General features: G+C 45.8%; 1 long non-coding RNA gene, 1 other non-coding gene and 1 pseudogene across 2 annotated transcripts; all 3 read right to left on the bottom strand.

Annotated features, from left to right (window-relative positions):
* Positions 1–2,485: 2,485 nt before the first annotated feature.
* LOC125977943 (U2 spliceosomal RNA) lies at positions 2,486–2,568 on the bottom strand (annotated as a pseudogene).
* A 1,729-nt stretch (positions 2,569–4,297) lies between these two features.
* trnaq-cug (transfer RNA glutamine (anticodon CUG)) lies at positions 4,298–4,369 on the bottom strand. The gene has a single exon. It is a non-coding gene; the product is annotated as a tRNA-Gln (tRNA).
* Positions 4,370–8,975: 4,606 nt separating this feature from the next.
* On the bottom strand, positions 8,976–12,197 carry LOC125977309 (uncharacterized). Its single transcript, XR_011087789.1, has 5 exons — positions 11,882–12,197; positions 9,736–11,779; positions 9,563–9,640; positions 9,390–9,464; positions 8,976–9,203 (listed from the first exon to the last, which is right to left on the bottom strand). It is a non-coding gene; the product is annotated as an uncharacterized lncRNA (long non-coding RNA).
* Positions 12,198–26,343: the final 14,146 nt, after the last annotated feature.

The raw sequence follows: 26,343 nt of genomic DNA, 5'->3' as shown, positions 1-26,343 counted from the left end.
AAAAGCAACTCCGAACATGTTAGAGAATTAAATAACTTTCGTAAATATTTAAGGGAAAAGTGAATTTTGTTAAATGTTAATTCGTTTGAAAATTTACTTCCTCTAGATAAAATAACGGCGATGGTTAAAATAGATTATTAGAGTTGGTGAAGGATAAAAAAAAATTCGGATTATCGGTTTAGTGTAGAACTAAAAATAATTTAATTATTTGAAAGGCGCGGGCCTGTTTCCCCTTTTTGACGGGCCACGTAAAAAGCAACTCCGAACATGTTAGAGAATTAAATAACTTTCGTAAATATTTAAGGGAAAAGTTAATTTTGTTAAATGTTAATTCGTTTGAAAATTTACTTCCTCTAGATAAAATAACGGCGATGGTTAAAATAGATTATTAGAGTTGGTGAAGGATAAAAAAATTTCGATTGTCTGTCGGGCGCGGCCCAGTTCCTAAATTTGTCGGGCCGCGTCAAAAGTTAAACAGGACGCGGTCGAAAAATAGACTTGCCTTCCAAATTAATTACTGGGCAAATCTAAATAGAGTAAAACATTTTTATTTGTTTTAAGAAAGTTGTTACTCTTTTTTAAAGCAATCAAGTGGGGTGAAGCACTCCGACCTTTAAGTGCTAGATCTACTTATAAGAAGTTGGAATTAATAATATAAAGTGCAGTAATTTTCTTCTTAAATGCTATTATTGTCACACTTTTATTAATTCGATTCTCTTTCGAATAAACAAGTTGGTCGGCTCGCTGCATGAGCGACCAAGTGGAACGGACCCATATCAACATTTACTTCAGCAAAACTAGTGCTTGGGTGCGCTATACAAACGAATCCCTGAGGTCTTAACAAAGACATCTAAAAATATCCGTAACATAATAAGAACTTCAAACATTAGCGGGGAGCCATCAATACGATGCGGTCACTTCGAAGTCTTGCCTCGAATTGAGTTACTCGGCTCGAGCTTCGGGTGACTTGAGAGGGATTGGCGTCGTACAGAAATTAGATTGATTCCGGTGGAGTTAATTTAACTCGGGTGGTTAGATTACGGACGAATCTCCGAACCCGGCTAAGACAAACCCGCCTTATGGAAAGAGGTGCGTTTGACCCGGCGTTGACGCTCGCCTTCGAGCCCCACCTCGGAAAACGGAATCCATTTATGTTTTTCTTCATAAGGGGCTTGTGAGAGCCGTGCTTTGTCTGGCCCCTCACCTAGGATCCGTTTGCCATGGATGACCCTACCAGGGGCATGAAGCCCCAGACAACATGGCTCCTAGGATGTCTGTACCTCCTTACCAGCAAATTTCTGGAAGTCCACATGGCGTCTTTGATGGCAGCAAAGGTGAGCCACTGCTTTGTAAAGTCTTCTTGCTTGATTTTCAATGGGCTCACCCCATAGAGTACAAGGTCTGCATACAGCGCTTCCCTTGCCGGGAATTGCAGGTCGCCCACAAGTCTACAGCAGCCCTGCACTACCAGAGCAGGTGCAACACCGACTCCTGGGCGCCACAGCCAGGTCGGGGGCACGTTGAGAGCGCTGACATGCCCCGGGAGTGCATAACGGACCTGACTTGGAGGACATCATGGGCCACCACCCGTAACAGGTCCCGGAGTTTGTTTCGAGAGGGCGCGGTGGTTGACATTGTGTCAAACTGTTGTGGGCTCGCCGAATGCAAGCCCGTGCACTGGACACGCCGCTTCCTGCTCCTGTACGACAGAGATCATAGACCTGTGATTTGTTAAAATTTCACTATTCTCTTGCTCTAATTTAAAGTTCTTCAAAAACTTCTTGACTAAGGAATAAGAAGGTGACAGATTAAAAGACACAGGAATTCTTTGGTCGGTGGGTATTAGCTTTATTTTCCAAAGGTATGAGCCCATCCGGAATCGTGTCATTGCTTGGCTTTTCGGTGCATTTGGTGTAACAAAGCGCGCTTCACAGGTGCAGGGCAACATATCTTCTACCGAGGAAGAGGTTTAACTCCGGGACTCCTTCTCCTCCGTTTTTTTTCTTTTTCTTCATGGTGTCCCTCTTCAGTCCCTCTGACTTGGATTTCCAGGTGAAGTAAAAAATGGCTCGGTCCAATTCTAAAAGCAACTTACTTGTTGGGATGAAAACAGAACTGATTAGTAAAAGCAAGGGTAAAATCACCACTTTTATGGTTAAAATTCTCTCTTCTACGGTCAGCTCTCTTAATCCCCCAAACCCAAGAACAGATACTGTTAGGGTTTTACAGAGTATCCTTATCATAGGATTATGTTGGAATGCAACAGGTAATAAATACCTTACCTTGTCCTCCTTATCACAAGATCGTAAAACATCCCCTGAGATGTTTAGACTAGAGGACAAGGGCTTTCTATTCAGCCTACCCATACCCCCACTCTGTTTCTCTTAATAAATATGTCCTTGCAGTTGGGGGAGCTTCAGACTTCACTCCTTCAACGTGTGAACTCTCCACCTGCAGGTGTCTAAAAGAACTTGCTTGTCTCCCGTGTGGTTCTTGCAAAATAAGTTGGAGTGAACAAATCTCTAACAGATACTACACTTGATCTTAGCCAAAAGGCAGAGAAGCGATGGAGTATGCGAGTGAGGGACACGCTTACAGGCTTCCCCGTCTACCCATTCTCACCAACGGTTTGTTAGAATAGGCCTCTTTGGCACATGTGATTAGCTAGGGAGCGTGAGCTATGCCATTATATCGCTGTAACCCTTCTCTTGCTTTATTAGCTTTCTCTACTCTATGACACCCTTTGCACATATGTAGAAGTCGCTCTCGGTTAAGACGACAAGGTCACACATTATCACACAGGCTAGGCAGAGTCGCCTCCTTGCAGGAAGGCGGCCAGAGTAGTATAAGAGCAGGAACCTTGGCGCTGGGAGAGGGACCTTCTTTTGCATCTCGCAGAAAAGGCTCCACAGCTGTGCATCGATCATTTTGGCATACATTAAATAGTTAAACTGTGAAGGCTGCCTCTTGGTAATTACTGTTAGCATATTGAGCATTAAAGATAAAGAACTGGGAACAAACCTAACAGGTTACAGTACGGAACAGAGTGCTGCTCTTCTGGGCACTAATAAATCGGCAAACCTGTCTGCCGACTTATTTGTTCACTCTTCTTCACTCGCAGTAATGCATGAAGTTCTTGAGGCATATATGTGTCCCCTTTGACCAGTCTCTATCCAACTACACAGTGTAGGTACCTATTAAAAGGGTAGTCCCGATGAACATGAAAGGCAAAGATTGATAATTCGCCAAGAACTTTCCAGGGTATCATATGTACAACGGCTGCACCGAAGAGTTGGGCCAGAAGAATAGTACGGAACTGACAGAGGATTATAACCCACGCCTTAGGAGAGACTGGAGCCTAAATCCAGCAATTTAGACCGCTCAGCCACACTACCTACCAGCTGCAGTTCCAACATTGAATTTTGTTGACAATTCTATTAAAACATGAAAGTGGATAAAAAGTTGGTTTCTCCACCAGCATCCAGGTTAGTGCTGCCCGACTGAGCTTTGTTCATAATGTAATGAACAATATGAGTGACAATCAGAATCCAGTTGCGAGTTGGAACCAAATGCTTGTTTGCCGATTAGAGGACTTGAAGAACTTCTAGCACTGAGCAGCAGAGTGGCACAGCGGGTGCGTGCTGGGCCCATAACCTAGAGGTCGATGGAATCAAGCCATCTTCTGCTGTTTGGAGTTTGTCTGCTTTGGACCTTCTTTCAAGCCATGCTTTCGAGAAGAAATGTCGTGTGCATAATATTTTCCACACGTTGGTTGTGCTGCATGGAAGTCGACCCATCCTCAATGTATACAGTTTATGAGGCATATATGTATTTTTTTTCACTCACGAGGGGTTCGGTGATTGCGCATATGAAACTGGTGGGATTCGGTACCTCCAACAAGGTTAAGAACCACTGCTCTAAACACTTCCTATAGCTTCCAATGAGAGTGTGGATTCTGGTTGAAGGTATATTGGACCATTCTTCTTGACAAATCTGTAACTCCTATAAACTTCATTTCACTTCTCAAATATCACTGTGTCTGTCTGCTATTGCTGATCCGAACAGCCAAGGATTTATGAAGAAAATCTTGAAATTGATTAGGGGTGCCCAAACTTTTGCATATGACTGTATATGACCAAAGATTTGAGGTCCAACCGAGACTGGAACTGAGATCACTGGATTCAGACTCTAGAGTGCTCATGGAACCCTCAGGTGTAGGGAAGCATACGATTTCATGGGGCAGCCCACAAGCTGCTGCCATCTGTAAATTTTTCCCAGCTAAATGACAAATTATTTGAGGTCCCACCGAGACTTGAACTCGGATCACTGGCTTCAGAGTCCAGAGTGCTCACCATTACACCATAGAACCCTAGCAGTGGCAGAAGGAGGAGCATATTTTTTCTGAGCACAATGCACTAGCGCTCATTTTACGAAAGTGACAAAAGTAGTGGAGGCAGGGCTTACACACTCATAGGGCTGTACACAAAGTACTGAATTGGAATTTTCATTTTTTTTTTTTCCATGTAAATGACTACATTCTACCGTGGCACCATTGAGAGCGTCCTTACCAGTTGCATCGCTGTCTGGGGTGGTAACTGCACTGAACAGAACTTGAAGGCCCTGCAGCGCATAGTGAATACGGCTGGTAAGATTATTGGTGCTTCGCTCCCCTCCCTGAAGGACATTTACACCTCCCATCTCACCCGCAAGGCAACCTCGATTGCGAGAGATGTGAGTCACCCGGCTCACTCTCTGTTTGACCTTCTGCCCTCTGGGAAGAGGTACAGGAGCCTGCGCTCCCGCACCACCAGACTCGCCAACAGCTTCTTTCTCCAGGCTGTTAGGGCCCTGAACTCGCTACCCCCTTCTGCGTAGCGTGCGGCACTGTTGCGCTATTTTCTGGAATGTCTGCTGTACGCGCACTTGCTCCTTTTTTTTGCTCCTCTTATTTATTTATTTATTTGTTGTTATTTATTCATTATTTATTCGGGACGCTTTTGTTATACTTGTTTACTTGTTTGTCTGTTGTGGGCCATGTCTTGTCACCGTGGGATAGGGGGGAACGAAATTTCGGTTTCTTTGTGTGTCTTTGGCATGTGAAGAAATTGACAATAAAGCTGACTTTGACTTTGACTTTGACAAATTGGAAGTTCCACCAAGACTTGAACTTGTATTGCTCACAATCACAGCATGCAAACATTGATTGATTGATTGATTGATTGATTGATTGATTGATTGATTGATTGAACATTTATTGATCCGGGGGTGGGGAAATTCAGGCCCCAGAAGAACCCATACCACAGAGCGGGTACACAAAAGACACACAGATGGCATGAGCGCAACTCAATAGGCTCTCATAAGGCACCGTACAACGGCGCCACAAAGACATCACAGCAAACCAAAGCAAAAAGACAAAGGAAAAAATGTAACAGTTGCCAACTAGCACCCCTCAATATCAGAGAACACCCCAAAACACACAAAATACACTCCACGGGGTCCATAAACAGGTGAAAGGGCAGTCCAGTTCAACGGCGCTCAAAGGACCGTGGTCGTGAATCGGTGAAAACATCACAAAACAGGCACCCTGGGCACCCAGTCGGGGCACGTGCAGATGGTCACCACGGGGCTTGCACGGCGAAGGTCGTTGGTTCCGACGAGCACAAGGCTGCGAGGCCAAGGCGAGGGACCCGTCAGCACCAGCCGGATAAGCAGGAAGCCGGTCTCGACCGATTACACGGTAATCCAAAAGAGCATTAGCTTTAAAACCATCCAAGATCTAAAGTAAGTTCCACCAGTTGACATTGTAACTTGGAGAACATGTGACTACTTTATCAAATACTATATGACCAAATATTTGAGGTCCCACTGAAACTTAAAACTCGGATCACTGGATTCAGAGTCCAGAGTGCTAACCATTACACCATGGAATAGACACACACACGCACACACACACGCATGAACACACAGGCACACACGCACGCACACGCACTCACACACACACACACACACACACACACACACACACACACACACACACACACACACACACACACACATACACGCAAAGCGGTATCACAGGGGACGCATGGTAGTATCCTGTTGACAGGGGACTTTAGGTTCCAGTCATTTTAACAGTACACAGACACAACAGAAATATTATTTTGAAGATATTTGGTCATAATATTACTGAAAAAAAACCAAAATGTTTTGATTTGAGGAAATTACAAACAGGGGACGTTCCTCCTTGAGTGACGTTTACATCTCAAAGGGAGGACATCCATGTACTGCAGTAGAGCTGCCTGTATTCATTGTTTCACAAATGGATTGCTAATAGCTTGTTAAGCAAAACAGAAAAACATTTTAAAGTCCTTTCTGACTTTAATATTGTCAAAAAATACAGTCAATACAGACAAGCAAAATGTTAAATACAAATAATAAATTGATTTTGATTTTTACGTATTCAAGAGGGCATTTCTCTTTTTTAAAAAAAAGAGAAAAAAAGTTTGCTGTAGAAGCAAACAGGTAGAGTGGATTCGTGTTTATTATTATATTTAATAAATACCAACGTTTTCATGCAGGTCATATCATATTATTTTTGTTGTATTTATCCGCCACACCTCAAAGACCGGTCCTTGAAAATATTGTCTGACATTAAACCGGTCCGTGGTGCAAAAAAGGTTGGGGACCGCTGCCTTAGGCAGCCTTTCAGACTCAGCTTTAGTGAAGTTTCAAGCTTAACATTGTAGGTGATTAATTAAGTTAATTATACCCTTAAAAAGAAATAAACACTAAATTAAATGTGTGTTTTAAAGGAAATACTTCAGAAATACTTCAGGAGATTTATACTTTTAAAAATTAAGAAAAACAGAAGATCATTTTGAACTCTTTCATGAATCTATTATAGTCAAAAAATGCACGGATTGGACATACAAATTGTGTTTACCTGTTGCCTTTATCTGACAAAGCTTTCTGACATTTAATTTTTGCTGGTACAGTGTCTTTCTATCATACAGGGGACTTGCGTGAAGTTTATATAGTAAAGCGGGGACATGCGCAGTGTGAAATGTCAGACAAACAAAATATTACACACTCTGCTTACAAGCTGATTTTTTTTCATACTGAATAGGGCACTTTTCTGTCCATACAAATAATGCATATAGCTGACATTTCCGACATCTCATTTTTGCTGGTACATTGTCAAGACAGGTTGACTTGTGCGAAGTTTATATATTAAAGAGGGTACGTGTGCATTGTAAAATGTTCCGACAAACAAAATATTACACACTCTGCTTTCAAGCTGATTTTTGCAGACTGAATAGGGCACTTTTCTGTCCATACAAATAATGTACATACCTGACATTTCTGACATGTTATTTTTGCTGGTACAATGTCATCCTATCATAGAGGTTGACTTGCGCGAAGTTTATATATTAAAGAGGGGACATGTGCATTGTAAAATGTTCAAGACAAACAAAATATTACACACTCTGCTTTATTGAATTTCAAGCTGATTTATACTTATTGAATAGGGCACTTTTCCGACATTTCATTTTTTGCTGGTGCGATGTCTTCCTATCGTAGAGGGGACTTGTGCGAAGTTTATATATTAAAGAGGGTACGTGTGCATTGTGAAATGTTCAGACAAACAAAATATTACACACTCTGCTTTCAAGCTGATTTTTGCAGACTGAATAGGGCACTTTTCTGTCCATACAAATAATGTACATACCTGACATTTCTGACATGTTATTTTTGCTGGTACAATGTCATCCTATCATAGAGGTTGACTTGCGCGAAGTTTATATATTAAAGAGGGGACATGTGCATTGTAAAATGTTCAAGACAAACAAAATATTACACACTCTGCTTTATTGAATTTCAAGCTGATTTATACTTATTGAATAGGGCACTTTTCCGACATTTCATTTTTTGTTGGTGCGATGTTTTCCTATCGTAGAGGGGACTTGCGCAAAGTTTATATATTGAAGAGGGGACATTTGCATCGTAAAATCTTTACATATGTTAGCATGTGTTATGTTAGAAGGGTGCCGGTTCAATTCCCCCGCTGACCCTCCCTGTTTGCATGTTCTCTCCGAGGCTTCAGGGATTTGCTCCGGGTACTCCGGTTTTCTCCCACATCCCTAAAACATGCTTGATAAAGCCGATTGAGCACTCCAAATTTCCCCAAGGTGGGACTGCGAGTGCGGATGGTTGGTTGTTTCTGTGTGCCCTGCGATTGGCTGGAAACCGGTTGAGGGTGTCTCCCGCCTACTGCTGGAAAGGCTCCAACACGCCCGTGACCGCCATTGCGACAAAATGGTGCAGAAAATGGATGGATGAATTTTTATGTACAACAGTGTTAATTGCAAGTGTGTATTTAGTCGTTAGACTACAATGCTATTTAGTCTTAGTTTTATGTCAGTCATCTGGACTCTTTTAGTCTTAGTCTAGTTTTAGTCGACTAAATATAAATTCTAGTCTTAGTCGACTAAATGGTTCTCCAGAATTCCCAGTCACTGGAAATATCAATCACGCTGGTTGTTGGATTTGGTCCACAATTAGGAAAGCGTGCTATCCGCGCCTCACGGCAAAACCCATAGCCAATCACCTGTTATCCAATGTATTCACTGCATGCTCCTTTTATTTCTTCAGTTTTAGGAAAAGGCCAAGACTAGGGTGAGTGTTTCATTTTTTTTCTTACTGTCAAAAAAAGAAAACAAGTGACTTTCACCCCCCCCACCCAAAAAAAAAAAATAATGTTACACTAAGTAAAATAAAGCACTGTTTGACATGATAGACCTGGTTAAGACCAAACTATATATTTTTTATACTCAGAGACCCAATAACCCCCCCCCCCCCCCCTTTGCACTTTGCAACGGAGGGAAGGTAAAACGGGAAGAACCCTCGGACAAACCCTGACTGCAGGTGGGTGGCCATCTGCCTTGACCGGTTGGGTGGAAAGAGACAGCGAGAGACAAACTTAGCACTCATTTATTACACATTTCTCCTTAAGGATGCAATTTTGTTGTGTACAAAGAATTTTATGGCTTTCCAGTCTCGTCCATGATCTTTGAGTGATGGATTTTCATTTAAACATTTTTCACAGTCTTCCTTTCGAGGAACCCTCATTTCTGTCAGGAACTGCTTCAAATGACATTGGATAATGTTTTTTTCTGTCTTTGACCAGGGTCTTCTGGATTTCACTGTAAATAAACAAAGAAAGTAAGAAAGTGAATAAATAGATGGATGGAAATGATTATCATTCAATCTTCTTAAACAAGCACATTACACAGGCATTATTAGTCATCCATTTTCCTTGTTAACAAATGTCAAACAAAGTGTTTGATTTCAAGGAGACAATATATTTTAGAGTCACTACACTAACACACCCTTTTGTTTAGATGGCTGTCCCCCAACTGCCTCTCTTGAAGTAGCAACTGTTTCTTTACCTTCCTCTGAGTTTTCTGAAATCACATGATCAACGATAAGACGTTTGCACTTATTGTGATTGAAAGTCACAATGCAGATGTAAATAATGAATGAATATTCAGTGAAAACTTACTTTCTTGACTTTTGAGAGTGGGCCTCTCAGACGGAATGTCCTTCCTCTCAGAGTCATCCGGCTCCTCTTCAGCTGAAACTAAATATTTTAAATCAATACTTGTGCACTAAAAGTCATTTTCCTTTGCTTTGTTTAGTAATAAGTGTAGCAAGTTATTGAAACCCTATACTTACAGTTTATGTTTGGCATTAAGCCCTCCAAGGTCTGTCCTTTGAATTGCCCCACTCCACTTTCCATGGCATAGAGGAGTCTACTGACTTTTGCTGTTTGCAAGGTCTCTTCAGGCAGTCTGTAGTATTCCCTATGGACTTCAATATCATGGCCCATGAAAGTTGCCAGCTGATCAAGCTCATGGCTTTTTAGATTTAGCAGCTGTGAAACAGTAGCCACATGTTTTCGCAATTTTGTGGACGTTATATTTTCTGGCCGTTCTGCTCCACAGGCCTCTGCAAATCTTTTTAGAGTATCGCATCCACGAATATTCCCCTCAGAACCAAAATGGGTGCGGGCAAAGATGTAGGGGTTGTTTGGGGCAATCCCAACCTCTTCCCTTGTTTTGAGGAGAAGATCCACAGATTCCTTGACATCAGGAGGGAACAACACTGGAACTTTGCGGCCTCTTTTCCCCTCTATTTCTACCCTGGTGAGATGATTGCACAGATTCTTCTCCAAAGGGGATAGACTGTTCAGAATGTCATCCTGCATGCTTTTCTTGTTTCTGTCTAGGTATGATTTCAACTCCATCCGCGACACTTCTCCTTCACGACGCCGATTGAATATTATAAGCTGTGTCAGAGTTATTTGAGACAGTTCACTCCATGCCTTTGTCGATGGATGGTCGATGAGAGCTTTTTTGTTAGCTTCTTCAAGGCATTTCAGATGATCACGAAGCTTTTTGATGTCCTCGGATAAGGGCAGTGTTTGGGGGTTGTTCCATTTCTTCCGATAAAGTGTTTTCAGAGCATTGGATGACACAAGCGTTGACCACTCCATTTCGATTAATCGCAGGAATTGATCTGCTCTTTCCTGTAAGCCGTGGTCCTGTTGACGCAGAGCCTCTCCTTGCAAAATCTGTGCCACCGTAACAAGGGAATAGCGCAGTTTCACCGGTGTTGAAGGAACGGCATATCTGTTTGTCAAGTCATTGAACCCATTCATACTTTTCACAGCCTTGAGTACAGTGTTGAACTTCCCTGGGTGGATTAAATCCTTCAGAAAGACAATGTCTTTGTCGATTTCCCTTGCCTCTAGGACAAGTCTGGCAAGTTCCCTCATCTTATTGCGCATGTCTGCCCGATATCGGCTAGACTCGCCATTTTTTAGAAACATCCTCTCTCCCAGTGAGATTATCAGCGTGTCACTTTTCACCACTTGAGTAACATGATCATATGTCATGTCTCCAAGAACCCGTTTCAGTCCGATGGAAATGGAGGTGTCAGTGGGCAACAACATGGAGCAAGCAGCTTGAACTTTTCTCCTCACTGGTCCATCTTCTTTCACTCGCAATTTGCAAATTTTGATATGTCGCCAGATGTCAGATTTGACATACATAGCAAAGCAAAACTTGCATGGCAAATAGTCTGCAGCTGTTGAGGGATTTGTTGCTTGCCTTCTTGGCACGATTTGTCCATTTCCAGATGCTAGTACTTCACAGTTATGTTGGTAGTTTCCTTGATTCCTCACTTTGGTCAATAAACAATTACGCTGGCTTGAGCCTTTCTTATGCATCAGTGCCTTAGCTATGTCAGGTTTATCGCAATGTTTCTGCATCAGATGCCTTGCAATTTTTGCAAAAGGTTTCTCGCAATAAAGGCAGTAATTCCTCTTATCATAGACACGATGATGGGCAGTGTTTGAGGACATTTTAACATGAATACCTCGTTGAATGTCGCTACCATTACCATTATAATTTACTGCCTTTAGGGGTTTTAACGAAGTGCTTGACACTTCTGCAAGCTGTTCTTTCTTATCTGACATGTCCAGCTCAAGGGAAACCTGTTTCCTTGGGATTTTGGAAGGTGGCTCTTTGTAGATCCCTCCCTTTTCTGCTTCTTCATCGTCATCTTCCTCCTCCTCTTCATCATCATCATCATCATCGTCCTCTTCTTCTTCAATATAGTCCTCATCTTTTTGTTCATCTTTATCCTCATCATCATCATCATCATCATCAGTAGCATCAGAGATATCCAAGGGAAGGGAAAGCTGTTGCACACTGGTCTGAAATAAAGACACACAACGTATGTACCTTGCAAACAATAAACTGTGTCAATATCCTCAATACTTTTCTCCTAGAAAATAATGTATTAAACCACTTCTTACCATTTCAGACACAGACGGTTCCTTTTCAATGGGAGAAGCTGAATCCACCAGGTCATTGCCAGTAATTTCCGACACATCTGGGGTTATGAAATCACAATTTTCAGTTTGAGTTGTGACCTGTAAAGATATTTAAAGGAAGAGTTAAACATTTTGGTGAATTTACATGTTTTGCACATACGGATACAATCCAGATGTACAGCTTAGCATGAAGATTTTGATAAGCCTCTATCATGACAAACATCTTGATTCACCGACAATTACATTTTATAATCCATGTTTTACAGCATGAAATCACTCATTTGAAGTAAGTTTCTATCATTGTGAATATAAAAAACAATTCATGTTCCCTTGACATGTGATATATCATGTAATTTTAACTATAATAAAAATAAATTATTAGTCAATACCAGAATCTGCATGTAAAGGCATGCAGTACTTTTGTTTATTTAATTTAATAACAATTATATATATATATATATATATCCCAAGGCGTTCCCAGGCCAGCTGAGAGACGTAGTCTCTCCAGCGCGTCCTGGGTCGTCCCCGGGGTCTCCTACCGGTGGGACATGCCCGGAACACCTCCCCAGGGAGGCGTCCAGGAGGCATCCTGATAAAATGCCCGAGCCACCTCATCTGGCTCCTCTCAACGTGGAGGAGTAGCGACTCTACTCCGAGTCTCTCCCGGATGACCGCGCTTCTCACCCTATCTCTAAGGGAGAGCCCGGACATCCTGCGGAGAAAACTCATTTCGGCCGCTTGTATCCGAGATCTCGTTCTTTCGGTCACGACCCATAGCTCGTGACCATAGGTGAGGGTAGGAGCGTAAATCGACCGGTAAATTGAGAGCTTTGCCTTTTGGCTCAGCTCTCTCTTCACCACAACGGACCGGTACAGGGTCCGCATTACTGCCGACGCTGCACCGATCCGCCTGTCGATCTCACGCTCCATCCTCCCCTCACTCGTGAACAAGACTCCAAGATACTTGAACTCCTCCACTTGGGGCAGGATCTCATCCCCGATCCGGAGAGGGCATTCCACCCTTTTCCGATCGAGGACCATGGACTCGGATTTGGAGGTGCTGACCCTCATCCCGACCGCTTCACACTCGGCTGCGAACCGTTCCAGCGAGAGCTGGAGATCACGGCCTGAAGAAGCCAACAGCACCACGTCATCTGCAAAAAGCAGAGACGCGATGCTGAGGTCCCCAAACCGGACCCCCTCAACGCCTCGGCTGCGCCTAGAAATTCTGTCCATAAAAATTATGAACAGAATCGGTGACAAAGGGCAGCCTTGGCGGAGTCCAACCCTCACTGGGAACGAATCCGACTTACTGCCGGAAATGCGGACCAGACTCTGGCATCGGTGATACAGGGAGCGAACCGCCCTTATCAGTTGGCTCGGCACCCCGTACTCCCGAAGCACCCTCCACAGAACCTCCCGAGGGACACGGTCGAACGCCTTCTCCAAGTCCACAAAACACATGTGGACTGGTTGGGCGAACTCCCATGCACCCTCGAGGATCCTGCCGAGGGTGTAGAGCTGGTCCACTGTTCCACGGCCAGGACGAAAGCCACACTGCTCCTCCTGAATCCGAGGTTCGACCTCCCGACGGACCCTCCTCTCCAGCACCCCTGAATAGACCTTACCAGGGAGGCTGAGGAGTGTGATTCCCCTGTAATTGGAACACACCCTCCGGTCCCCCTTCTTAAAGAGGGGAACCACCACCCCAGTCTGCCAATCCAGAGGCACTGTCCCCGATGCCCACGCAACGTTGTAGAGGCGTGTCAGCCATGACAGCCCCACAACATCCAGAGCCTTTAAGAACTCCGGGCGGATCTCATCCACCCCCGTGGCCTTGCCACCGAGGAGTTTTTTAACTACCTCAGTGACTTCGACCCCAGAGATTGGAGAATCCGCCTCAGAGTCTCCAGGCCCTGCTTCCTCAATGGAAGGCGTGTAGGTGGAATTGAGGAGGTCTTCGAAGTATTCTCCCCACCGACTCACGACGTCCCTAGTCGAGGTCAGCAGCACGCCATCCCCACTGTAAACAGTGTTGACGTTGCACTGCTTCCCCCTCCTGAGACGCCGGATGGTGGACCAGAATTTCCTCGAAGCCGTCCGAAAGTCATTCTCCATGGCCTCACCAAACTCCTCCCACGCCCGGGTTTTTGCCTCAGCAACCGCCGAAGCCGCGTTCCGCTTGGCCATCCGGTACCTGTCAGCTGCCTCCGGAGTCCCGCAGGCCAAAACGGCCCGATAGGACTCCTTCTTCAGCTTGACGGCATCCCTTACCGCCGGTGTCCACCAGCGGGTTCGGGGATTGCCGCCACGACAGGCGCCAACGACCTTACGGCCACAGCTCTGGTCGGCGGCCTCAACAATGGAGGCGCGGAACATGGTCCACTCAGACTCAATGTCCCCCGCCTCCCCCGGGACGTGGGAAAAGCTCTGCCGGAGGTGGGAGTTGAAGCTCTTCCTGACAGGAGATTCTGCCAGACGTTCCCAGCAGACCCTCACAGAGCGTTTGGGTCTGCCAGGTCGGACCGGCATCTTCCCCCACCATCGGAGCCAACCCACCACCAGGTGGTGATCAGTTGACAGCTCCGCCCCTCTCTTCACCCGAGTGTCCAAAACATGCGGCCGCAAATCCGATGACACGACTACAAAATCGATCATCGAACTGCGGCCTAGGGTGTCCTGGTGCCAAGTGCACACATGGACACCCTTATGTTTGAACATGGTGTTCATTATTGAAAATCTGTGTCGAGCACAGAAGTCCAACAATAGAACACCGCTCGGGTTCAATACAGGGGGGCCGGTCCTCCCAATCACGCCCTTCCAGGTCTCACTGTCATTGCCCACGTGAGCATTGAAGTCACCCAGTAGAACGATAGAGTCCCCAGAAGGAGCGCTCTCCAGCACTTCCTCCAGGGACCCCAAGAAGGGTGGGTACTCTGAGCTGCCGTTTGGTGCATAGACACAAACAACAGTCAGGACCCGTCCCCCCACCCAAAGGCGGAGGGAGGCTACCCTCTCGTTCACCGGGGTGAACCCCAATGTGCAGGCGCCCAGCCGGGGGGCAATAAGTATACCCACACCTGCTCGACGCCTCTCACCGTGAGCAACTCCAGAGTGGAAGAGAGTCCAGCCCCTCTCGAGAGGGCTTGTACCGGAACCCAAACTGTGCGTGGAGGCTAGTCCGACTATATCTAGTCGGAATCTTTCTGCCTCGCACACCAGCTCGGGCTCCTTTCCAGCCAGAGGGGTGACATTCCATGTCCCAAGAGCCAGCTTCTGCAGCCGGGGATCAGACCGCCAAGGTCCCTGCCTTTGGCTGCCGCCCAGCTCACATTGCACCCGACCCCTTCGGCCCCTCCCACAGGTGGTGAGCACATGGGAAGGGGGACCCACGTTTCCATTTCGGGCTATGCCCGGCCGGGCCCCATGGGCGAAGGCCCGGCCACCAGACGCTCGCCTTCGAGCCCCGCCTCCAGGCCTGGCTCCAGAGGGAGGCCCCGGTGACCCGCGTCCGGGCGAGGGAAAACAAAGTCCATTTATGTTTTTCATCATAAGGGGCTTGGGTGAGCCGTGCTTTGTCTGACCCCTCACCTAGGACCCGTTTGCCATGGGTGACCCTACTAGGGGCATGAAGCCACCGACAACATGGCTCCTAGGATCATAGGAGCACGCAAACCCCTCCACCACGATAAGGTGACGACTCGCGGAGGGGAACATGTTGCAGAACATGTGCACGGAAAAGGGCATCCCTTACCTGAATGAGCGAGGCATGCCCCTGACTAAGCACGCGTTGTGTGAGATGTTGTTTCACCCGGCCGAACGCACGCTCCAAGAGACAGTTCAGCCTAATGAAAACGGCTGCACCATGAGTCACCCACTCCACGATGAGGCTGTGGATCGCGTCCTGGTAAAATACAACACTACTCAACTCCAGTTTATGTGCAGCGATCCGGATATTGTGATCATGGACAGGGGCAGAGCCGTTGACAAAGCGGCCATAGTGGCCAGACTCTCGGGCTCACCGCAGACCAGTACCGTTACATCAGCCTCGCATCGGCCCGCGGTGGCCAGCACCACCACCAGCAGCAGCAGCAGCAGCAGCAGCAGCAGCAGCAGCAGCAGCAGCAGCAGCCGCATCTGCCCGCGGTGGCCAGCAGCAGCAGCAGCAGCAGCAGCAGCAGCAGCAGCAGCAGCAGCAGCAGCAGCAGCAGCAGCAGCAGCAGCAGCAGCAGCAGCAGCAGCAGCAGCAGCAGCGTCCAACGTATTCCAAGTATGCGTGAGTGCATGAGAACGATGTCTATGAGACAAGTGGTCGCCATGTGCAAAGAACGTAACATCGATGTGAGAAATGAAGATACCGGGCGCCCGTACACCCACGCAGAGCTGTGCAAGAAGCTAACGGGCAGTTCTCCCACCATCACGGTACCCGAAACGGGACCGGTGGTGGACCCGGCACCCGCAAACAGTCTAGTGTACATTAAGATACCCCACACTATGCTGCATAACACAGTTTGCGCAGCCCACGGTGTCACGTACAGCTTTGTGGCACATGCTCTGCAATTGCCCCAGACTGTGAGTCCTAACGGCATTGTCTATGCTCACCCGTTGTTGCGGTACCCGATCCGTAAACAGCATGGCACACATCTCGGACTTTGTCATATCCCGACCGTTAATAGTGGTCTCCAATCCTTTTCTTCGGGCATACTCCGCTATGTCGTGCCGCGTATTCCGCATGCACGTGGTGTATGTCGTATAGAGGTTCGATCGGTTCCTCTTGGGTGTTGCCATGGTAGTGCCTATACGATGTACCGAGGCCTTTGTACATCACACATGCGCACTGTCGATTGGGGAGATTCAACTTGTACAGGCGATGCCCCGAGGCCTTTGTACATCGCATATGCGCACTGTCGATTGGGGAGACTCAACTTGTACAGGCGATGCCCCGAGGCCTTTGTACATCTCGTATGCGCACTGTCGATCGGGGAGATTCGAATACAGTCTCTCGTCATGAGCAAAACACCGGTGTGTTTGTGGTGCTGTACGAGGACAGCGACACAAACAGTGTCCACTTGATGTCCGGGCCCCAACCGTCGATGGGCGACAGCTGCACTGCAATGTCCATCGGAGGGGTGTGACAGACGACATAGTGCTCCGGATCCACAGGCTTGTAAGTGCCCGGAACAGAGTCTTGCACGGCCACAAAGCTGTACGTGACACCGTGGGCTGTGCGAACTGTGTTATGCAGCATAGTGTGGGGCATCTTAATGTACACTAGACTGTTTGCGGGCGCCGGGTCCACCACCAGTCCCGTTTCGGGTACCGTGATGGTGGGAGAACTGCCCGTTAGCTTCTTGCACAGCTCTGCGTGGGTGTACGGGCGCCCGGTATCTTCATTTCTCACATCGATGTTACGTTCTTTGCACATGGCGACCACTTGTCTCATAGACATCGTTCTCATGCACTCACGCATACTTGGAATACGTTGGACGCTGCTGCTGCTGCTGCTGCTGCTGCTGCTGCTGCTGCTGCTGCTGCTGCTGCTGCTGCTGCTGCTGCTGCTGCTGCTGCTGCTGCTGCTGGCCACCGCGGGCAGATGCGAGGCTGATGTAACGGTACTGGTCTGCGGTGAGCCCGAGAGTCTGGCCACTATGGCCGCTGTTAGAGATTTGCTCACTCCAACTTATTTTGCAAGAACCACACGGGAGACAAGGCAAGTTCTTTTAGACACCTGCAGGTGGAGAGATCACTCGCTACAGGAATGAAATCTGGAGCCTCTCCCAACTGCAAAGGCATATTTATTAAGAGAAAGAGTGGGGGTAAGAGTAGACTGAATGGGAAGCCCTTGTGCTCTAGTCAAAACATATCAGGGGATGTTTTACGACCTTGTGTAGGATGAGACAAGGTAGGTTATTTATTACCGGTTGCATTCCAACATAATCATACGATAAGGATAATTTGAAAAACCCTAACATCTCCCTCTGTTTTATCATATGATTATGCCACCGCAAACAACAAAGACAAGTAAAAAAAACACATATATATGTATAATGAAGAAAGAAGAATAGTAAAAATAAAAAACAACAAACAATGATAGCAACACTTTCCAGTGAAGATGAGGCATTACCTCAATACCCCAGATCAAACTTATTGTGTAAGCGAAAAACCTGCTGGCCAGATGTTATTAGCAGGAAAATTCTTACACGGCCCCGTTGCCACAGGCGACCAGAATGCTATCAATAAAAAACAAAAACACAGAAACAGTACATCATTGTATCCATCACTTGCGAAGCATTTTCGATGGTCAAATCATCAGGTTTCTGTAAAACATGCTCAATAGAACAGCATCTACGCAATCCACGCTTCATTATCGTCATCACATCCGTCATCTCTAAGAAGTTGTATATGAACTTGGGCTACAGTAGAGGACACAAACTTCGACACAGCAGACTTCAAACATGGGATAACGCAGGACGTAAACAAGCACAACACCACCAGCACAACAAGCACAGGAGACAGCAATTTCAAAAGCAGTTGCCACCAGTTGCCAGAGAATAGCCACGAAAAGAAATCAAACTGATGTGGGACCTTGTCATTAGACATGGCCTGCTGTAAGTTCTTCAGTGAATTCATGGCGTCGTTGATGTGGGTGTCATTTTCTCCTGGTATGTATGTGTAACAGGAAGTCCCAATGATGTGGCACACGCCACCTTGTGCTGCCGTCAACAAGTCCAGAACTTTTTGCAAGACCATCAGTCTAATAGCCTGAATCTCTCTATTTTGTCCATCATTGACTTGCAGTGAGAGATTCACAAAGGATTGAAAACGATAGTTCAGTGTCTCGATGAAGAGCGATAGTTTCCCAACCCCAATCTGAGGGAAGAGCGCAAGGACAACTTTGTCTCCGACGAACCATACTTTATGGTCCTCTGGAACGTTCGCACCCCAGACAGGGTCATGAGGGTCAAAGGTTGCAACTGCTCTGCGTCGACGTCCAGAAGAGTTGTGTGCTCCTGTCAGCTGATGATGTCGTATCCTGTAGGTGTGGTCTGTCACCCACACTGGTGCACACACTCCTGTCCAGTTGGCGGGCAGCATCGGATAAACCTTGTGACCACAAAGCCACCAGCCATTCTGTATGAAGTATGTTCCGTTCGATGGTGTAGCCATGTTCGTTGGAGAGCCCTCACCACCTGAAATGGCTCTCTTATCTTGACACTCATCGGTGATGTCCAAAGCTCCCATCCAGTTTCCTCCTGGAGAGCAGTCGTCGTTAATGCAGACGTGGGTCTTGTTACCTTGGATGTAACATGTGTAATTCACTCCAGCTGGTCTCTCTGTGTAGGCCACTTGTGGTATTGTTCGTCCTCTAACAGTCACATTGAGATTTGTCCAGAATAGCTGATCACAGGCACCGTCAGCAAGTCCAGGGCGGTGCCATACATTTTGCTTCAGTGACATTCATTGCTCTGGCCTCCAAGCGAACTTGCGTGGAGGAAGGGGGGAGTTTCGAAGACACATAGCACGCCTCCCGTGTGTGAGCTCTCACAGTGAACTTGACATACCGGTACCAAGTGTTGGTTTCGTATGGGTTTCTGGGGTCCCATGACCAGTCCTCAAAGTTCTCATCATGCGACCATCGTTTTCCACGGGCAACATTGTCATTTGGTCTGTTCAGATGAGTCAATAGACCATAGCACGCTCCAACCACAACGCAGCAGAGGATCCATCTGGCATATGGAGCCCCGTTGCTACTAGGATGGCAGAGACACCGGGACATCCCCTCGCCTAGCGGAGTGGGGATCGATGAATTCTTCACCAACAGTGAGACGTCTCACCCTAAACAATGGGACTCCTTTGTAGTTAGCCTTCCCCACCACTCCGAATTAGGGGTCCAGCACTCTCTGCAACTTGCAGTGGCTGAGGTGAATCCAACTGGGCCGTTGAGAAATCTTAACCGCCGTGGGAGTAGCAAGCAAAACTTGAAACGGTCCCTCCCACCGCGGGCTGGCCCAGTTCTTTCTTTTGATGACCTTGATGTAGACCCAGTCTCCTGGATTGATGGGGTTGTCCACCTGTGAGGGGGAGAGATCAGGCGGCAGTAAATTTGCATTGGACACATCTTTCAGTTTGAGCGTCCTGATTAGATAATCTGCCAAGGTCTGTTCTTCGTCTGCTTTTTGCAAATCTGCAGGGAACACTGGTAGTCTGTATGGTCTCCCATGTATGACTTCAAAAGGTGTTAGTCCTTCGGAAGTGGGAGTAATTCTCATATAGAGCTTCACTAAGTCGAGGCACTCTGGCCAAGGTCTGCCTGTTGTTTCCATGCATTTTTTCAACCTGCTTTTGATAGTAAAGTTTGCCCGTTCAACCAGGCCTGCGCTCGAAGGATGCCAAGCACAGTGTTTTTTTAACGTTATTCCAAGGTGTACAGCCATGTTCTGCACAACTTGGTTCACAAAGTGTGGACCATTGTCACTGTAAATGGTTTGGGGGATGCCATGAGTTGGTATGATGGTTTTGCAGATAGCTTTTGCCACTGTTAAGGCATCTGCGCGTTTAGATGGAACTACTTCCACCCATTTTGAAAATGCATCAATCATCACTAGGCAGTATTTGTGAGGTCCACTTTGTGTGAGTTCAATAAAATCCATATGCATGATTTGAAATGGATAAGAGGGTTTTGGAAATGAGCCTCTCTTAGGTCTCATGTTTCCTTGTGGATTATGTTTCACACAAACAGGACATGCTTTACAAATTTTTTTTTAAGTAAGCATCTAAACCAAAGGTAGTGAATTGTTGATCTATGATGGACTTCATCCCTCCTGTCGACACATGGCAAGGCCCATGTGTCGCAAGCGCTGCTGCCTTAAAAAGTGATTTTGGTAAAACAGGTTTGTCATTGATGCGGTGGATATTATCTGTATCCACTATTGCACCTTTTGTCGTCCACATTCGTTTTTCCACCATTGGCGCATTGCCCTGCATATCTGTCAGTACAGTCTTATCTATGAGTTGTGTGTCCTCTGAACCCATTAAAAAAAATTCATGGCCATGTATCCCTGCAGCTGCTTCTTTTGCAATTTTGTCTGCTAATCTGTTTCCATTTGAGACTTCATCTCTGCCAGTGGTGTGAGCAGCACATTTACACACAGCTAATTTAGCAGGTAAAAGAATGGCCTGCAACAATTCTTTTAACAAGGAGGCATGGGTAACCGGCTTACCGGTTGATGTTGTCATCCCTCTGCGCTCCCATTGTTTCGCAAAATAGAACAGAGTAGAAAATGCATACTGACTGTCTGTGTATACAGTGACTTCCTTATCTTCCGCTAATTTACAAGCTCTTGTTAGAGCAATCAGCTCAGCAGCCTGTGCTGACCTGGTGTATGGAAGGTTCTCTGCTTCAACAATCTGGTTTGGCAATTTCACAATTGCATAACCACTTTGATTGTTTCCTTTAGGATCCTTTGAACATGATCCATCCACAAACCACTTTTCCCCCTTGTCAAGTGGCGTGTCACTTAAATCTTCTCTGGGCAGCTGTAGATGTTCTGTAGCATCCAAACAGTTATGTGGTGTTCCATCCCCTGGCAACGGGATCAACGTTGCTGGGTTAAGGATTGTGCACCTCTTTATCACGATGTGTGGTTGTGACAGAAGTATAGCAGAGTAGGACAGATGTCTGGCTGGCGACAAAAAGTTCATTTTGCTTTGCAGCAGCAACACATCTACAGCATGTGGAACCAGCAGCTCCATTTTGTGAAAGAGCACCACATCTGCAGATTGTCTCACTGCAAGCGCCGCCGCGCATACTGCTTGGACACAGTCCGGCAAAGACAGAGCCACTGGATCCAGTTTTTTTGAATAAAATGCAATTGGTCTTAGTTTGCTGCTATGACTCTGCAGCAACACTGAGGTCATAAAACCATTCCTGCAGTCTGCTGTTTGCACAAAGGTTTTATTGTAGTCTGGCAAGATAAGAGTTGTGGTTTCTATCAGAGCCTGTTTCAGCACTACAAAAGCATCATCCGCTACTGGTGTCCACATGATTTTTTCTGTCATTGTCATGGGAACTCCATGCGCAATATCCAGCAGCGGTTGTGTTTTTTCCGCATAATGTGGGATCCATGCTCTGCAGTAATTGCAGAGCCCCAAAAATGACATCATTTGTTTTTTTGTTTCAGGTTTCAGTGTATCTGAAATAATCTGCTTTCTGGTTCTTTGTATCTGTCTTCCAGAAGCCGACAAAGTGTGACCTAAATAGTTCACTTCCTGTCTGACCCATTGTAACTTATTTCTGCTCACTTCATTCCCTATAGTGTAACAGTAACAATGCTAAGGAGTCTACCTTGCAAGCAGCTTCAGTTTCAGAGGCTACCAGGAGATCATCTACATAAACTAGAAGTTGGCTTTTGTTTGACATCTGAAAATCAGCCAAACAGGCCATGATAGCTTGAACGAAAATAGTTGGACTATCAGCAAATCCTTGTGGCAATCTGGTGTATGTATAGCTCTGTCCTTTAAAGGTAAAAGCGAACCTCAAACTGTGAGTCTGGGTGAATTGGCACTGAGAAAAATGCATTGCTGAGATCAATTACTGTGAAAAACTTCTGATTAGGTTTCAAAGTGTTCAGAAGTGTGTGTGGGTCAGGCACATTGGGTGCTCTTGTTTGCACTGCATCATTCACTGCTCGTAAATCTTGTATCATTCGCCAATTAATTTTGTCGGCCTTTTGGACTGGAAAAATGGGAGTGTTGCAAGGAGAATCCGAACACTCCCTAATGATTCCTCCTGTCAAAAGATCATTTATAACAGGGGCAATCCCGTTCATTGCCTCCTGTTTTAAAGGATATTGTTTAACTCTTGGACGCCACTCTGATCTTGGTTTGGAAGTCCTACATCAGATGGGCCCTTGGTCCACAGTTTTTCAGGAAGCCCAGCCAATTCCCCCTCCTCCTTTTCATTCAAATAAATGTCAACTAGTCAGGGAAGTGCACAAGCGCCTGCTCTGCCTACAGCTACTTCACACACTGTTTGCTTCCACACATCACAACTGGTACTGTAGCTCCACCCATCACCTTTGTCCTCATAATCAGTCACAGATCCAGCAAGTTTAATTCGGGAACCCACATCTGCCCACGTTATGCTGTGAGGTTTAAACAATGAGATGTGGGGTACAGCCGACAATTTGTATCTGTCTTTCTGAGGAGCGGGCAAGAGCACAGCGGCAGCTGCAAATGACCTGTGGTCAGTGTACAGAGCAGTGATTGTTAAAGTTACTTCTGTGTCGCTGAGAAAACTTCCAATATAGTCATCTTGTGGATCAGTGAGAATATTCATGGTGACATGTAATTCAGTACAAGTCATTTCTGATTCAGGTTGGGACATTTGTTTTCGAGCTTCACTCAGCAATCTGCTTGGGAGTTTAGGATTTCGTTCAGGAGGGATGGCATAGGAGCAGCAAATCTGTTCACCTGCTTGTGCAGCATATGAGTCCACATCTCTCACTCTACATGCTCGCATGCCATCCCTTACTGGAATTATTGCAATTCCCAACCGAGTCATCAGATCTCGTCCCAACAGGTTTATGGGACATTTTGGGGATAGGAAAATCGAAACTGAAGCCATGCTTCCAGTTTCCTTATCTCTCACTTCAACTGGATTAGAGATAATTTCCTTGTGTACCTGCCCATCAGCAGAGTTCACCCAAATAGTATTTTAGGAGGCCTTTAGATTTGGGACTTTAGTTTTTATCACGGTTTTACAAGCCCCGGTATCACACAAAAACTCGGCATCACTGCCTCCAATGTTTAGAGTAACATATGGTTTTTCTTTTAATGCACTCAGAATGTCCCATGCTGTATGGACATCTACTATTTCTTCCTCTATAGGAGCATCAGAGGTCAAAGGGGGGGAATCTAGTCATGCTGAAAATTTGGCCTTTCCTCTGCCCCTTCCTGCACCCTTTGATTGATATTGTTTTGCAGAACGACACACTCTTGCAAAGTGTCCTCGTTTCCCACAGTTCCAACAGTTGTCAGAATCTCGTGGGGGTTTTGAATTATATGGCGGCCTGCGACCTTGTTGGCCTCTACCTCCTCCTCTGCCTTGCTGGGACCCTTGGAAGAAGGCTGTTGTATCTTCATCTAGTTCATCATCATCATTATCTAGATGAAATACATCAGAACTTTTGCCTTTTTTGATCACTTTTTCAGCATGTCTGGCCCATTGCATAGTTGTTGTCACACTTGCAACATTCACTTCCACCAAATGTTTCCTCACCCAGTTGCCTATTTCAGGGCGGACATTAGTGAGGAGCGCATTTTTAAGCTGTTGTTGATAAGCACTCTCAGCTGTATCATTGAATGGGATGCCACTATGCACCCTGAATTCTTTTTCAAATCTCAAACGAAAATCATCAGTATCTTCACCAGGCTTCTGTTTTATTCCTGCCAAATGACCATAATTCGCTCGTCTTTGAAATATAGTTCGCACTCTTTGCACAAGACCATTCCATTGTGCTGCATACTCCCCTCCCAATTGATTTCCCTCAATGGGATAGGGAAAAGGCCCTTGATTATTTCTACCTGTATAATTTCCTCTAACCTTTGCCCAGTCTTTTCCCAAGGAGGACATTGCAGCCTCTCCTGCCTCATGTCCATTCAGTCTATAGGAATGTATAATTCCAGCCATGTCCTCTGCCCATATATCTGGGTCTTCAGCAACAGGGGTAACCCCTTCAACTGCTTTTCTCGCCTCTTCCAGAGTCCATGGCCGGAAAACATATGTATGTGGGGGTTGGCCTTCGCCTACAATAGGGTTGGGCACCTGTATCATTGGGCACACATCAACATTGTCTACATTTTGAGAAAATTTAGCAGCAGTGGTCAAACTTCTTGTTTGTACAGGACTTCTAATAATGTGACCCTGACTTATTTTGCTGTTATATGGGGGGGGGGCTGCAGGTTTGTTAAGCTTGGATATAAGTTTTGCGTACGAGCGGAAGGCCCCTCTTGCTCCTCTGCTTGAGCTGCGCCTTCAGTTTCGGCTGGAGTCATGGCCGCGGCAGTGCGCCTGCGCACTGCGGCCTCATTGTCTTCCGGCCTGACAAACATAGTCTCAGCCTCATCACCTTTCATCTTTCTATCTTTTGTCTTTTGGATTTGTTCTTTTCTCTCTTGTGAAGCTTTCAACCACATTTTAGCACAATCCAATTCTCTCTCTTTTCTTTTCTTTTTCAGTCTATTTTTCTTTTTATCCACACTCTCTTCTAAAACATCAACTACTATCTTCCACACTTCAACTCTCAACTTCCCTTCTACTCCATACTTTTTCTTCCACTTCGGCATATATTGCATACAATTAAGAAATCGCCATGTACTTCTCATCTCCGTCAAGAGGTAGAGATTTACCGTTTTTATTTCCCATCTTAATTCTAGTAATTTTAGGTTATACAATTTCTTTTTCTCAATATTATTATTATTATTATTATTATTATTATTATTATTATTATTATTATTATTATTATTATTATTATTATTACTTATTTATTTCTTTGACTCTTTGAGGATCCTCAATGCAGGTTTAAATCGACCTTTCAACAAATTACTAGCCTGTATTATTGCCGTGGATCAATGCTAGAACTGCTATTTAGTCAATTTATCCTACCAGTTACACACTCAATCAACTCCAGCGCTTTTTTTTTTTCCAGGCCTATCCAGGGATGGGTGTAAAACCCTCCCAAACAGCTTTGGAAAAACGGACAAAAGAAAAAATCTATTCCCTTCTTCAATTAAGAAAAAGAAGCTCTGTTTTTCTTAGCCCGTTTCTTCCACTGGGACTTGAACCCAAGCTGTTCTTTGGCTTGGAAAAACATACAAAGAAAAATCTACGCCCTTCTTTGATTAACAAAAAAGAAGCTCCGTGTTTCTTAGCACATTCCTTCCACTGGGACTCTAACCCAAGCCAGATCCCTCAGCTCGGAAAAACAGACAAAGAAGAGTCTACACACTTCTACGATGAACGAAAAAGAAGCTCTGCCTTTCTTAGCCTGTTTCTTCCACTGGGACTTGAACCCAAGCTGGCTCTCGTGCACCTCTACGTGTTACGCGTTTAACAACACAACACAACTTCAGGCCTTTAACTTACTTGTCCCCTGGTTCGTTGCACTGCCGGGTCCCGTCAATCCACCTCTGTCAGACGAAGGCAGACCTAAGATGCTGGCCCAGTGAAGAATTTCCTTCCCAGGTCTTTCTTTACCAGGTCCGGCTAGTGGACGCTGGCCCGTCGACGGTGTACAGCGCGTCGTCCTCCGTCAACCAGATGATGGGTATGAGAGGTCCCGGGTTTCGGCACCAAAATGTTAGAGATTTGCTCACTCCAACTTATTTTGCAAGAACCACACGGGAGACAAGGCAAGTTCTTTTAGACACCTGCAGGTGGAGAG

This window comes from Syngnathus scovelli, chromosome 11 (assembly GCF_024217435.2).
Source record: "Syngnathus scovelli strain Florida chromosome 11, RoL_Ssco_1.2, whole genome shotgun sequence".
Lineage (NCBI taxonomy): Eukaryota > Metazoa > Chordata > Actinopteri > Syngnathiformes > Syngnathidae > Syngnathus > Syngnathus scovelli.
This window is presented reverse-complemented; position numbering and strand designations above follow the sequence as displayed.